The sequence below is a fragment of the Mytilus edulis genome, chromosome 6 (assembly GCF_963676685.1).
Source record: "Mytilus edulis chromosome 6, xbMytEdul2.2, whole genome shotgun sequence".
Classification (NCBI taxonomy): Eukaryota; Metazoa; Mollusca; class Bivalvia; order Mytilida; family Mytilidae; genus Mytilus; species Mytilus edulis.
Genome location: NC_092349.1, coordinates 89277513 through 89290426, shown reverse-complemented (window position 1 = coordinate 89290426; position 12914 = coordinate 89277513).

Below are 12914 nucleotides of genomic sequence, written 5' to 3'. Positions count from 1 at the left end.
AATCCCTAGGAGTCTGTGTGGGAAATATATTGAATTCACAATATTTTTAGTCCATCATGTTCGTTGCATGCTTTCTTAACCTGACAAACTTTGAAAATAGTGTTCCAATAAAGTTGTTTTCTGGTAGATTACGCTGTTATCTTTTTCATTTTCTATAAATCAAATCAATAACGGGAGATGAGTATGCCTAATTGGAAAAATCTTAACTGGAAATTAAATTTCAAGAAAGTATCGCCAAGAAATACCCGTATATCGGTTTTTTTTCGCGTGTGTTTAATTTTTGCCGAAGGTAAAGAAACGCGAAAATTTGACCCCATTTGAGTCTTTTGTGTTGTTCGACAGATCACAAGAATGATCGTAAGCAATTAAAATACCTGTTTTTATAATAATTAAGTTGGATTAACATATGTGTCACTCCTTTTGACAACACCGTAATCAGATGTTTATGATGGACGATCGATTGTATAACTCAAACAATAGACATTTAATATAAAAAATAGAATACAAACAAATCACCTTTACCATTGTTTACATGGATATTTGTAATGCTCAAAACCTTTAAAGTTTAGCATACCCCAATGAGCATAATTAACGTGTATATGTTCCAGACCGTATGAGTATTTGGACCGTACGCGTACGGTCTGGACCGTATGCGTACTTTTTCAAAATACTCATACGGTCGGACCGTACGGGTACGGTCTGACTAATATTAAAAAGTTGGTCAAGTTTATCAGTTACAAATGCAAATAGCAGATCAACATAACTTAACTATCAAATTAATCTAAAAAAGTTCAATTGTAATTGAAACAAAAACTTTATATTTTAACATTTTTTAAATTCACGCTAATTAAATCTGTTAGTCTCTTGTATTAAGCATGTCGATCAGTAACACATTAATTGAATTATGATCACTGAAATTGAAGATATCGGAAGTAAACATAATGTGGGAGGTCAATTGTTTTAGAATATTTAGCAACTTTACCAAAAATACAAATGCAAGGAACATGCATGAACTGCATACATGAAAATGTAAAAATTATTACGTTACTTGAATTGTGTCACCTTGAGCGAGAGTACCAAAATGGGATTCAGATATAAAATTAAACAAATACTTTTAAATTTCAATTGTTCGTTTGTTCATTTTATATCATGATCTAATTGTAATAAATTATCAATAACAATTTGTAAAACTAAAAATAAAGATTGTGATAAATGCTTGCTTCAATTTAACCCATATGATCAAATAACATGTATGGTCAGCTCGTACTGGACCGTACGCGTATACTCATACGGTCCGACCGTACGCGTATGGTCGGACCGTACGAGTATACGTATACGGTCCGGACCGTACGCGTACGGTCCAAATATTCATATGGTCTGGAACATATATATGTAACACATAAATAAACGACAACCACTGAATTACAGTCTCCTGACTTGAGACAGGCACATACATACAGAATGTGGCGGGGTTAAACATGTTAGCAGGATCCCAACCCTCCCACTAACCTGGGACAGTGGTATAACAGTACAACATAAGAACGAACTATAAAAATCAATTGAAAAAGGCTTAACTCAACAGATGGACAATGATACAAGTGGACGTAGTCGGGTTTTGTACATCCCAACAACAAAAAGACGCAAGGTACAGATCTGAGAGTACTCGCAGTTAAGATTATATTACAAGTTGACTGCTGTCCCCCGAATTGTTTACGTTTTTATCTATTATATATAAAAAAGAAGATGTGTTATGATTGCCAATGAGACAATTCTCCACAACGACCAAATGACAAAGAAATTATCAGCTTTAGGTAACTGTACGGCTTTCAACAATGAGCAAAGCCTGTTTGCTTCGCTCACACTTGTCAATATAATGGAATTCTATGCAACTGTTATAAAAGTGAGAGGTTTAGCTAGCCATAAAACAGACACAATCCACGATTTTCTACCTCAGGAAATACCTGTACCATGTCAGGAATATGACATTTGTTTTCCATTCGTTAGATGTGTTTGAACTTATGATTTTGCCGTTCTATAAAGGACTTTCCGTTTTCTATTTCCCTCTATGTTCGGTATTTTTGTTATTTTACTTTTTTTGTAATATGCATTTATTTGCAAGTTTGATAATGTGTTGTTAAAAGTAAAGTTTTCGTAGTATCTGCTAATTTATTTACAACTGTTTTAGACTCAATTTAGAGATTGAAATGTTGTATAGTCAATTGTTGACATATTGTATAGTCAATTGTCGCAAATTTTATTTTCAATTGTTGAAAATTGTATGTTAATCATTAAATGTCTTTGGCCTGATCATTGATGTGTATCCAACATTTTGTTTAATTCACACCGTAATGGCAAAACAAAGATTGAGTTATTTTTTCCATTATAGGAATGCTATTTATATAAAACGTTTTATCGACGTTTAATAAAAACATGTTTTAATGTTGTGAGGCCTTCAATATTAAACTCACTTTACTAGAAATACTCTAGAGGTACATTTTTTTAACCTACGCTCATACATACACTATTTCATTTTACCAGAGACGATCTTGCCATGTTGAATCATTTCCGGAGCATAATAAAAGATACTCACTCGTGGACTCATTCGATGCAATTGATACATATGCAAGTACAGTGCATTAGTCTTTTTCAAATGTATCACAACATTTTAATTATGAGATACCTACTCGAATTCAATCAAACGCGATAGTAGTTCTCAAATGTTCTAAATTTTATGAATACATATTTATAAAAACCTAAAGGAATAGCATCTGACCACTGTTTAAGTGTATAAAGATATAATACCACCGAGAATACCACGAATACATTTCTTTCGCATCATTTCTTCCTTTTTTATGCATGAAAAAAGATAGCTTAGTGAGTGTATCTTGAGGAATGCACTAAAATGATATGTTAATTATAATTTGAAAATAACTACTTGCTCGAAAAAACAGCGGGAAAACAGAAAAATGCATACCTCAATAATAATAAAGAACGAATTTGCCGGATTTTCATGTAAATGGGAGGCTCACTTGGAAGATATATATTTGTGAAGGATGTGCTCGAAATATCATATAAACCATAAGTGCAAACATTTTCTTTGCGTTCAATTGTAAAAGAGAGTCGACAGATACTAAAAGGATAATCAAAGTCAAAAGTCGAATATGAATTGACAATGCAAAAAAAAAAAAAAAAAAATTTTAAAAATCAAACAATCAGAAAAGAAACAATATAAAAAAAAAAGATGAGATATGATTGCCTATGAGACAACTTTTCACAAGAGACCAAATGACACAGAAATAGTCTATAAAACACAACAAATAAATTAGACTGTGCAACAAGAATCCCACCAAGAACCGAGCGTGTTCTAAGGTGCACCGGAATGGTGAATAGATCTGCTCCTCATTTGGCACCAATCGTGTTGCCCACACCCGATAATAAGACTAATTTGGTAGATCAAATTCGAGGAAGAGAAGACGGGATTGCGGTTATAATTCAAACACACCCGTCGTCAATTGTGAAGCAGATATTCCATAACGTTCAACTAACTTGTAATGGCGTCAGTAGTTAAATTGTGAAAATGACCATTTCAACTTTATCACTTTAAACTCCATATTCAAAGTAAAAAAAAACAAAAATACAGAACTCCAAGGGAAATTCAAAACGGAAAGCCTTTTATGGAACGGCAAAATAAAAAGCTCATCTAACGAATGAAAAACAACTGTCATATTCCTGACTTGGTACAGGCATTTATAAGCGTCCTTGTAGCAACAGCCGTCTATCATGAAAATTATGATAGGAAATGTAAGCTCTTTAATATTGTATTAACTTGGAGATAATTTGCATTATCTATGAAAGTAGAATGTACATATTTCAGTAAGTTGCACGAAAAATATTCAGATTAGTCATTAACGGACCTTTATTTTGTCACCTGAATTATCTTTTGTTTGATTTTCACCACAGACTCAATCTTCTTTTACACAATTTAAAGTTCTATGGATAAGCCAATGCAGTCCAATCAATATTTGTTTCTATAATTTCTACCAAGGTTGTAGCAATGAGTTGCTGAATTTATAAAATCGCTCTCTAAAGTTCAAAATTGAATAAAAAAACTCAATTATGATAATAAAACAGAAGTCAGGATAGTTAAAATTCAACCTTAGATAGACTTTATATAAATTGTTGTAAAACATTTTGACAGCAAACAATACTAAATTTAATTAAAATAGTAACATCAAAACCCTTATTGACAGCCCTTTGTTTGGATAAAACTATACAAATATCTAAATACCTTGACAGTATTTTAACAGAAGGAGTCATACATATTTACAGTCATTGGAATATGTTGACAGTCATTATATATATGGTTGAATAAAATATTTCGCAATATAAACACAATGACAGTCATGAAATATAAAGTTACATTAGTGATGTTTCTATAAACAAAAATGTGACCTACCGAATTAGACTCTTTACCTTTATTTGTGACATTTTTACCGATTGTGTCTGTTTGTTTTGTTCACGCATCATTATCAATATTAATAAATTTGACGCGACTGTCGTACAAGTGAGCGGCTTAGCGCTGTAGAACTAGGTTCATCCACCATTTTCTACATTTGAAAATGCATGTACCAAGTCAGAAGTATGACAGTTGTTGTCCATTTGTTTTTGATGTGTTTTGTCATTTATTTTGCCATCTGATTACGGACTTTCCGATTAAATTTTCCATGGAGTTCAGTATTTATGTATTTTTTACTTTTTTCATTAGAAATAAAGTAAAATAAAATTAACAATTTGTGATTACAAACAATAATAATATTTAAACAAAAGTTAATTTTTAAAAATGTCAATATAAACATATTGATCTTCATTAAACGCACGCTTAAACGAATATAGCTTGCTGTATTTGAAAAGACGGTGACAGTCATTAAATACATATTACATAGATATTTTTTATGAAAACACAATGACACGAATAAAACTTTAGGAAAATAATACAAAATATATTCTAATAAATTTACGTAACAGTAATATTATTTATTTAAACTGTCATTTCAAATTATAAGTCAATATAAATATATTGGCAGTTATGATTCATATACCTAATAAATCATTTTGTTATATAAACATACTCACAATAATTAAACAAAAGGTTAAATTAAGATATACCTTTCTAATTTAACACAGTGATACTATGAATACATGAGAATATCCTGGTTTATCTGTCAATATATTTATATTGAAAGTAATGATTGAATAAACGCTTGCTTGAATAAAAATATATAGCTAAATAAAACTAAACTTAAGACAGTAATTAAACACGCGATTAAAACTAAAGAATAGTTCTGAATAATAGCAGTGATGAATATCAAACATCATGGTACATCAAAACAAATGTAGTGATGGTGACTAAAACAATAAATATATAAACATATTTCCAAACACAGCAGAGGTCTTTCACAAATAAACATATTTCTTTATAAACACAATCGATGAGATCATAATTTCCTCTTTTTACACCCAATGAAAATTATCAGTTATTTGATAATAAAACATGAGGTTGCATCATATATTCTTTCTCGTAAACACTGTTTTAAGATGATAAAAGTAGGTAACATTAAACTTCCAAACATTTAGATATGGACACTTAACCAATGATTCTATTTGTTGATAAACTTGAGCGCTTAAATTTGTCAATTAAACTTGGAGTTAGATATTTCTTTAAATACACGTTTTATGTTTTTATGACATGTTGCAGAGTGAAGTATGCTTAAAAGGGAAAGTAGTTGATACAAAACAGGTGTATAACATTAATATCAACACTGGAAGCAGGTAATCAAGGACTATATATAAAAAAAGACAATACAAAAGTTCTCAATAAATGGTTAAAATTTTAAACATTATAAAATTTAAGCATAAAATACAAATAAAAAAGAAATCCAATGATTTAAGAAAAAGAACAAACATTTCGTGACTGCAAATAGTTTTAATGAGCTGTTTTACAGTACTAGTGTGCAAACAAATTTTATATGAAATAAAGATAACTATAAACATGCGCTCTCATAATAATTATTATTTGAAAATATAGGTTAATTACGTAACAATCTAGCAAAACCAGTCATTCAAATGAATCTAAATTCACGAGAAATTAACGTTAGTATAAATGCCCTGTGTACTGGATTTAAAAAAAGTTTAATTACATTTTTTTTTATGATAACCATACGTTTTGTTTTAGCATGCAACTACATCATCAAATAAATTATTTCTTTCCAATACATCTATGTGTGTATTATTTAGATATTTAAGTAATAATAATTATTTGCCTACATAGATTCGAAGCGAAACTGATAGTAAAATTGACCGTCGATTTCAAATATTTAAGAATATCAAAATATACAATGTATGTATTAAGTGATGAGATCATGATATTTTACTTTGATTTTCTAAAGATATATACTGTTTCAAAATAAAAGATTTAGTGTCTTAGAGATAATATTGAGATGTTTGTATTGCTTATGGATCCTTTTTAATTTAACATCTCTGAAGATATATGCTGTTACAGGAAATTTAAAAGGAGAACTGTGTCTTAAGAATTGTATTGAGATGTATTGAAGCTGGTAAAATATTACATGTATCAGTATATCGATATTAATCAGGTTTCTATTGTGTTAATTGTGCATTATATGTCTAAATACCTGGAAACTTAACCGGGCAATCAAGAGAACAACAGATTCCACTGATGCTGGTTTGTGACTTTTTCCTTGTTCATGTTATTCAGTTTGTTAAGTTCTTTCTTCAGTGAGGCATCCAAGCATGATTGGACAAATTCGCCATCGGACAAAGTTCGTGCCGCACGTGGACATATTCCTGTAGGTAGCAAGCCCATTCTGACATTGTTTTCTTCTTCTATCGACAGAGATGTGATCTTGGTGATGTTTGTTTCTGATAACCTAAATAATGTTAGATATATATTATAAATCACATATATATGTATATAATCTAACAGATGATCTAAATTGGGGCACTGTCACATTAATTTACAAACTAGCATATTCTGATTTAGTCATAGTCAAATAAATATTTTATTAAACGTTTTAAACTTGCAGTACGGTGTATTTTTTTTTGCGTCGTGTTGAAGGCATCACTGTGACTTTGAGATGAATAACAGCAGTACATGAACTGTTCCTTTGCTTTTTGTGTTTTTTATGTGCATATACTGGTTTGATGTCATATCCTTTGTTTTTTTTATTATTCAGATTCTGGCTACTTCACATCTGATTGCCTAGTAAAATTTAATCTTTCTAATCTTTTAAATGAAAGTCGTGGAACTTCAAACACATAAAAATCTTAGGCATTTCCCTTAGATGTCGATATAATGCCAATTGATTTGGCATGTTGTTATCGTGGCAACTTTGTCTGTATGTATAAATGATGTCGGCGTCACTTATCTTTACTATTAAACGAGAAGACCTCATTTTGTGTGTCGCTTCTCTTCCTTCCACAATAAATTAATCATCATGCCTCTGTGTCCTATAGGTAACATGAATAGTCGCATTTGTCATCCATTCTTATGATTATTCAGATTGAGTTATTTTTGGAGAAAAACGACAAAAAGGAGTGCGGATATGATTCCGTCATCAGACTGACTTTTAGTCATAGATAAGACTTCCGGTTTGAAACTTGCACAAATACAACCAATCGTATGATAGATAACAAAAATGAAAAATAGATAAGCCAATTAGAGCGTTCTCCATATCGTGGTGTTTAGATCGCAAGAACCACAACTATTATACCTCCTTAGAGAGGACAATTATTTTTTGCGTTTATCTACATGTAAACTACGATTATACTACTTTAATATATAGAGACTCTCTGTATTCTGTCTATTGTTTTTTTTTTTAAATGTTTACTATTTAAGGGGTCATTCCAGTTGCATTTATATCAAAATAAGTAAAACATGTGACACAAGTACAACCAATCGTAGAGCGTTCTCCATATCATGGTGTTTAGATCGCAAAAATCACATATATTATACCTCCTTAGTGAGGACAAATATTTTTCGGGTTTATCTACATGTAAACTACGATTATACTACTTTAATATATAGAGACTATCGGTATTCTGACAGACCATTTCTATGTTAGTATAGAAAGTCCCTGATTCTGTTTACTGTTTTCTTTGAAATGTTTACTATTGAACAATGTTGAAGGGGTCATACCACTTGCATATATATTAAAATAAGTAAAACATGCTCAACTTCATCTAAAACTACCTCGACCAAAAACTTTTACCTGAAGTGGGACAGACGGACGAGACGGACGAACGGACGACCGAACGCACGGATGCACAGACTAGAATACATAGTGCCCATAATTGGGGCATAACAATTTATTGTTAAAAGGGAAAATAGTGATTTTGGCAAAAATGAAAGTAAGGTAGAGATTAGAGGTAGGCAGGAGCTTTTTCGGGGCGTCGGGATCGGGTGTTTTTAAGCTTGGGATTAGGGGATTGATCCTTACGGGATCCGGGAATATATTTTTCGATTTCGGGATAAGAATTTCTTTAAATTCTGCATCTCGGGATTTCATGGTTTTAAGCACGGGATTTCGGGATCAGGACCCCTCCGATCGACAACCTCTCAAATTAGCCTTAGTCGGTATTAGTCATTTATACATGATTCAAATCCTACCATTGGCATGTTAAAAAGGCTCTCAAAAAAAGAACTGATGGATTGTCATAGAAGCATATTTTTTAGACTAATAATGTTCTATATATAAGCAGTTACATTTATTTCATGTTTGAAACGGTGCAAACTTTTAATTTGATTTAACTTTTACCAAAAGAAGCAATGTAGCAAAGGAGAAGAGTAATTGTGGTCGTAGGCCAGAAACACGAATATAATTGAATTTAACAGAAAGGAAACATATATCGGACTTTGGAAAAAGGGAGATACCTTTTATGTAATTCTCAATACATAATATCTTTAACAAAAATTATCATACAACAGTTCACAAGCTTCATATATTTATTCATATAAACTTCGCATATTTGTTGATATAACTGATAATATTTGCACTTCCATCTTTATGTTTTTATTTGAATAACTCCGTTGATATATTGTTCTCATAGCAACTTCACTTTTACCTCTTAGATTGACGTAAAACTTTTATAATGGCAATATTTGACGTTCATATATATCAAATTATCTAAACAGGATTTTTGCCTATTATCATGTTTACGACATAGAAACTGTTCCTGAAAATACAAGTAATAACACCATTACAAACAAAGTTTCATTTTAATATTTTGGTCACGATTAGAAAATACATGAAATAACACCTTTAAAAACTCATTCCCAATTCAATATTCGTATACGTGTCTATAAATAAAACAAATCTAAGTTTTAAAAATGTACCTGTGATAATATAAACGTCACAAAAATACGTCACTTTTTGTGACGTTGATCCATTCATTTGACGCGCAGTTTATATTTCGTTTGTGGTGTCTTGGTGGCGTAAATTAATGGGAGGTGTCTGTTGTTATTCTGCAGTTTACATGTTGTAATGTACTATTATTCTATTTATTTATGTCTTTCTCTGTTCTAAGTGTTCTGACGTTTGTTTGTACTGTCACGTAGTGTTATCATTTTAGCAGAATTTTAACAATGCCATATAAGCGGGAAGTTAGTCATAAAACCAGGTCTATCACCAATTTTTCATAAAATGTACGACACCAAATCAGGAATATGGCAGTTGTTAGCAAATAGTTCTTTTCTATGTATGTCGGTGTGTGTTTTTGTAGCAGTGTTTCTGTTGATCCGTTTTTTTTCTCTTAAAGTTGATGTTTTTCCTCGGTGTTGGTTTCTGACCCTGAGTTGTTTTCGATTAATCGATTTATGATTATTGAACAGCGGTAAACTGCTGTTGCCTCTAAAAAAAAACATTTATTCATCATGACATATACGTCTTTACGTTATGCAAACAGTCAGCCATTCAGTTTATCAGCCAATTAAACCAACCAAGACAATCAACATATCACCCCATTGATCTGAACAACTTGTTTCTTGATATGTTAGGAAAACAGACCATCACTAAAAAACAACCAAAAATTATGATAGAAAAAGCTTAAAAGACTGTCATACATAACTGTGTTATGATTGTTGGTAGCAATACATAGTTAGATAAATGAAAAATTTTATTCAAATATCAATTTTCAAAGGTAAAAATATATCTACATGTCTAAAAAGAGATCAGTTTTATTTAAACAATGAATGGCTTTCGAATATCACCCAGTGCATACTTGTATCATATTTGTTGTTTATATCTGCGAAAAGTATGTTAACATAGTGTAAAATGTAAAACTACCAAATAACAATTATATATGACGTACACCTATTTATAGATTTTGAAGAAGAGGGGTCCCTATTCTCATCGATTGAAAATAAATAACTTGCAGTAAGTAACTACCTTATTTTAGATCTTATTAAAAAACACTACTCGTCTAATCTTTAAATAGACTGTGCAATTTTAATAGCGCATGATTAGAAAGGCATCGGAGACTATAACTACACCTCTCTGTTTTAAAAGAGTAACAACAACTCAGTTTAGGAGGAATAACAATTTATTATAAAAACAACACAATTACCACACAAAAAAATGTCAATGTACTGGCCACGTCCACTTGTATTTGTAGTATTTGTATTTTTATCGATCTGATGAGTGTAGCCTATTTCAATTGATTTTTATAGTTCGTTCTTTTGTTGTACTGTTACACCACTGTCCCCGGTTAGGGGAGGGTTGTGATCCTGCTAACATGTTTAACCCCGCCACATTCTCTATGTATGTGCCTGTCCCAAGTCAGGAGACTGTAATTCAGTGATTGTCGTTTGTTTATGTGTTACACATCTGGTTTTCGTTCATTGTACATAAATTAGGCCGTTAGTTTTCTCGTTTGAATTGTTTTACATTGTCATTTCAGGGCCTTTTATAGCTGACTATGCGGTATGGACTTTGCGCATTGTCGAAGGCCGTACGGTGACCTAAAGTTGTTTATTTCTGTGTCATTTTGGTCTCATGTGGACAGTTGTCTCATTGGCAATCATACCACATCTTCTTTTTATAATAAAAGCTCTGAAATAAATTCAGCAATTTACTGAAGAAACAGAATGTAATGTATTATCTATTAATTCGGTGTTACAGAAAACGTGATAAGTACTATTGGAGCAGTTTGAAGCCTGTATTTTTGGATACCGAGAACCACATTAATAGACAATTATAGATTTACAGTTAAAGTTTTAAGAGGACACCGTAAATTCTATTATAGATGGTCTCCTGAATGTTAGATTTGTCATTCGAAAAATGTACGTACATGATGATTTCCTTGTAAATGAAAGTCCTTTCAATTAATCTTGATTTTATTCTTTCCTGTATTTTCAATTCTATTCTGATACAATTGTATTTTTCAAGAGATTTTAAATCAACCAATTCAATAAAAACGAAAGCAATGTTCTCATCTCCCAACATAAGGTTTTTCAACTATTTAACATGTTTTAGTTATCATGCTATGTTCAATATTGTATTGCAATACAAAGATGATCAACCATTTGGTCTCACAGTATTTATAAATGTAGCAGTATGTGTTTGCTACCGGAAACACAAACTTTGAAGATCAACGTCAAGTCCTACAAACTCCTTGAAGCATGCTTTTCTCTACCGCAGAGTGTTATGGTCCAATAAAAAACTTGTATTATAAGCACTCATCATGTGATTGTTATCAATTCTTATTTGACCCTTTATAAAATATCATATTATCTCTCTGCTAAACATGCTAAACGATTATCTTTCATGTTATCAGTAATCAAAATGTTATATTACCATGAATATATGGAACTTCCTACTGTAAGGGTGTTTTGAACAGGCACTCTTTTCACAAGAATCTTTATTAATTTTATACTCGTAACAGAAAGCATATAGCCAAGTTAGATTGAAGTGTTTACTTTGTAAAATAACAATACGAGTATAACTCACAAACCAATAATATTATATATTTTTAATATATCAAGATTCTTGATATTAAATATCGTCACAAATGGAATATTTGATAGATTTATCTGTAATTTGACAATCGGTGATCCTGATGGACCTATCATTGCTTTTATTTCAAGTATTTTGTTTAAAAAGGTTTTTTTTTTAATTAAAAAATATGTACTTATCAAATCCTTGTTGAATATGCTATAAAATGCTGACATTTGTTTTCGTCGAACACGAAATAAGGAAACATTAACTACGTTGGTTCATATATTAAAGATTAATCTATCCAGTTCTACTCCGTTGATATGTTGATACTATATAATCACAAAATTTGATACGATATTACAGAGCTTTTGTATCTTACAAGAATTATCCGTATTAGCGAATAAATACACAGCACAGTTATTATACCGAATATTAAACTAGTTTACGACAGACATGGACTAAACCCCTACAAAAGCTATGAGTTCTTGTCATTATTTTTTGAAGGATCAGTTTTGTAATGAAACAGTCATTTTGAGCTGAACAGATACGAAACGACTGAACAATGAATTATTTAGTTCTGTTCAGTCTCTCAGTCAATTTTCATTATTATCCACTGCGTTATATTTGGTTCTGTTTAGACAATTCATTCGGAATCAATTTAGATCAATTCAGTGTATTTTAGACAAATTACTAGTTGATATTTGCATGTACAGTAAAACATACCACGGAACATTTCAGGGTCGACAGCAAAATGTCTTAACATTAACGAAATTACAACAGGAAAATATTTTCTAAAATAACTTAACCAGACTTAACATTTAACATGGTCGGACTTTTCAAATGGTGTTTATTGCAACATGCAGAATAAACTGGCAACACTATACACCTGGTTCGCAAATATTA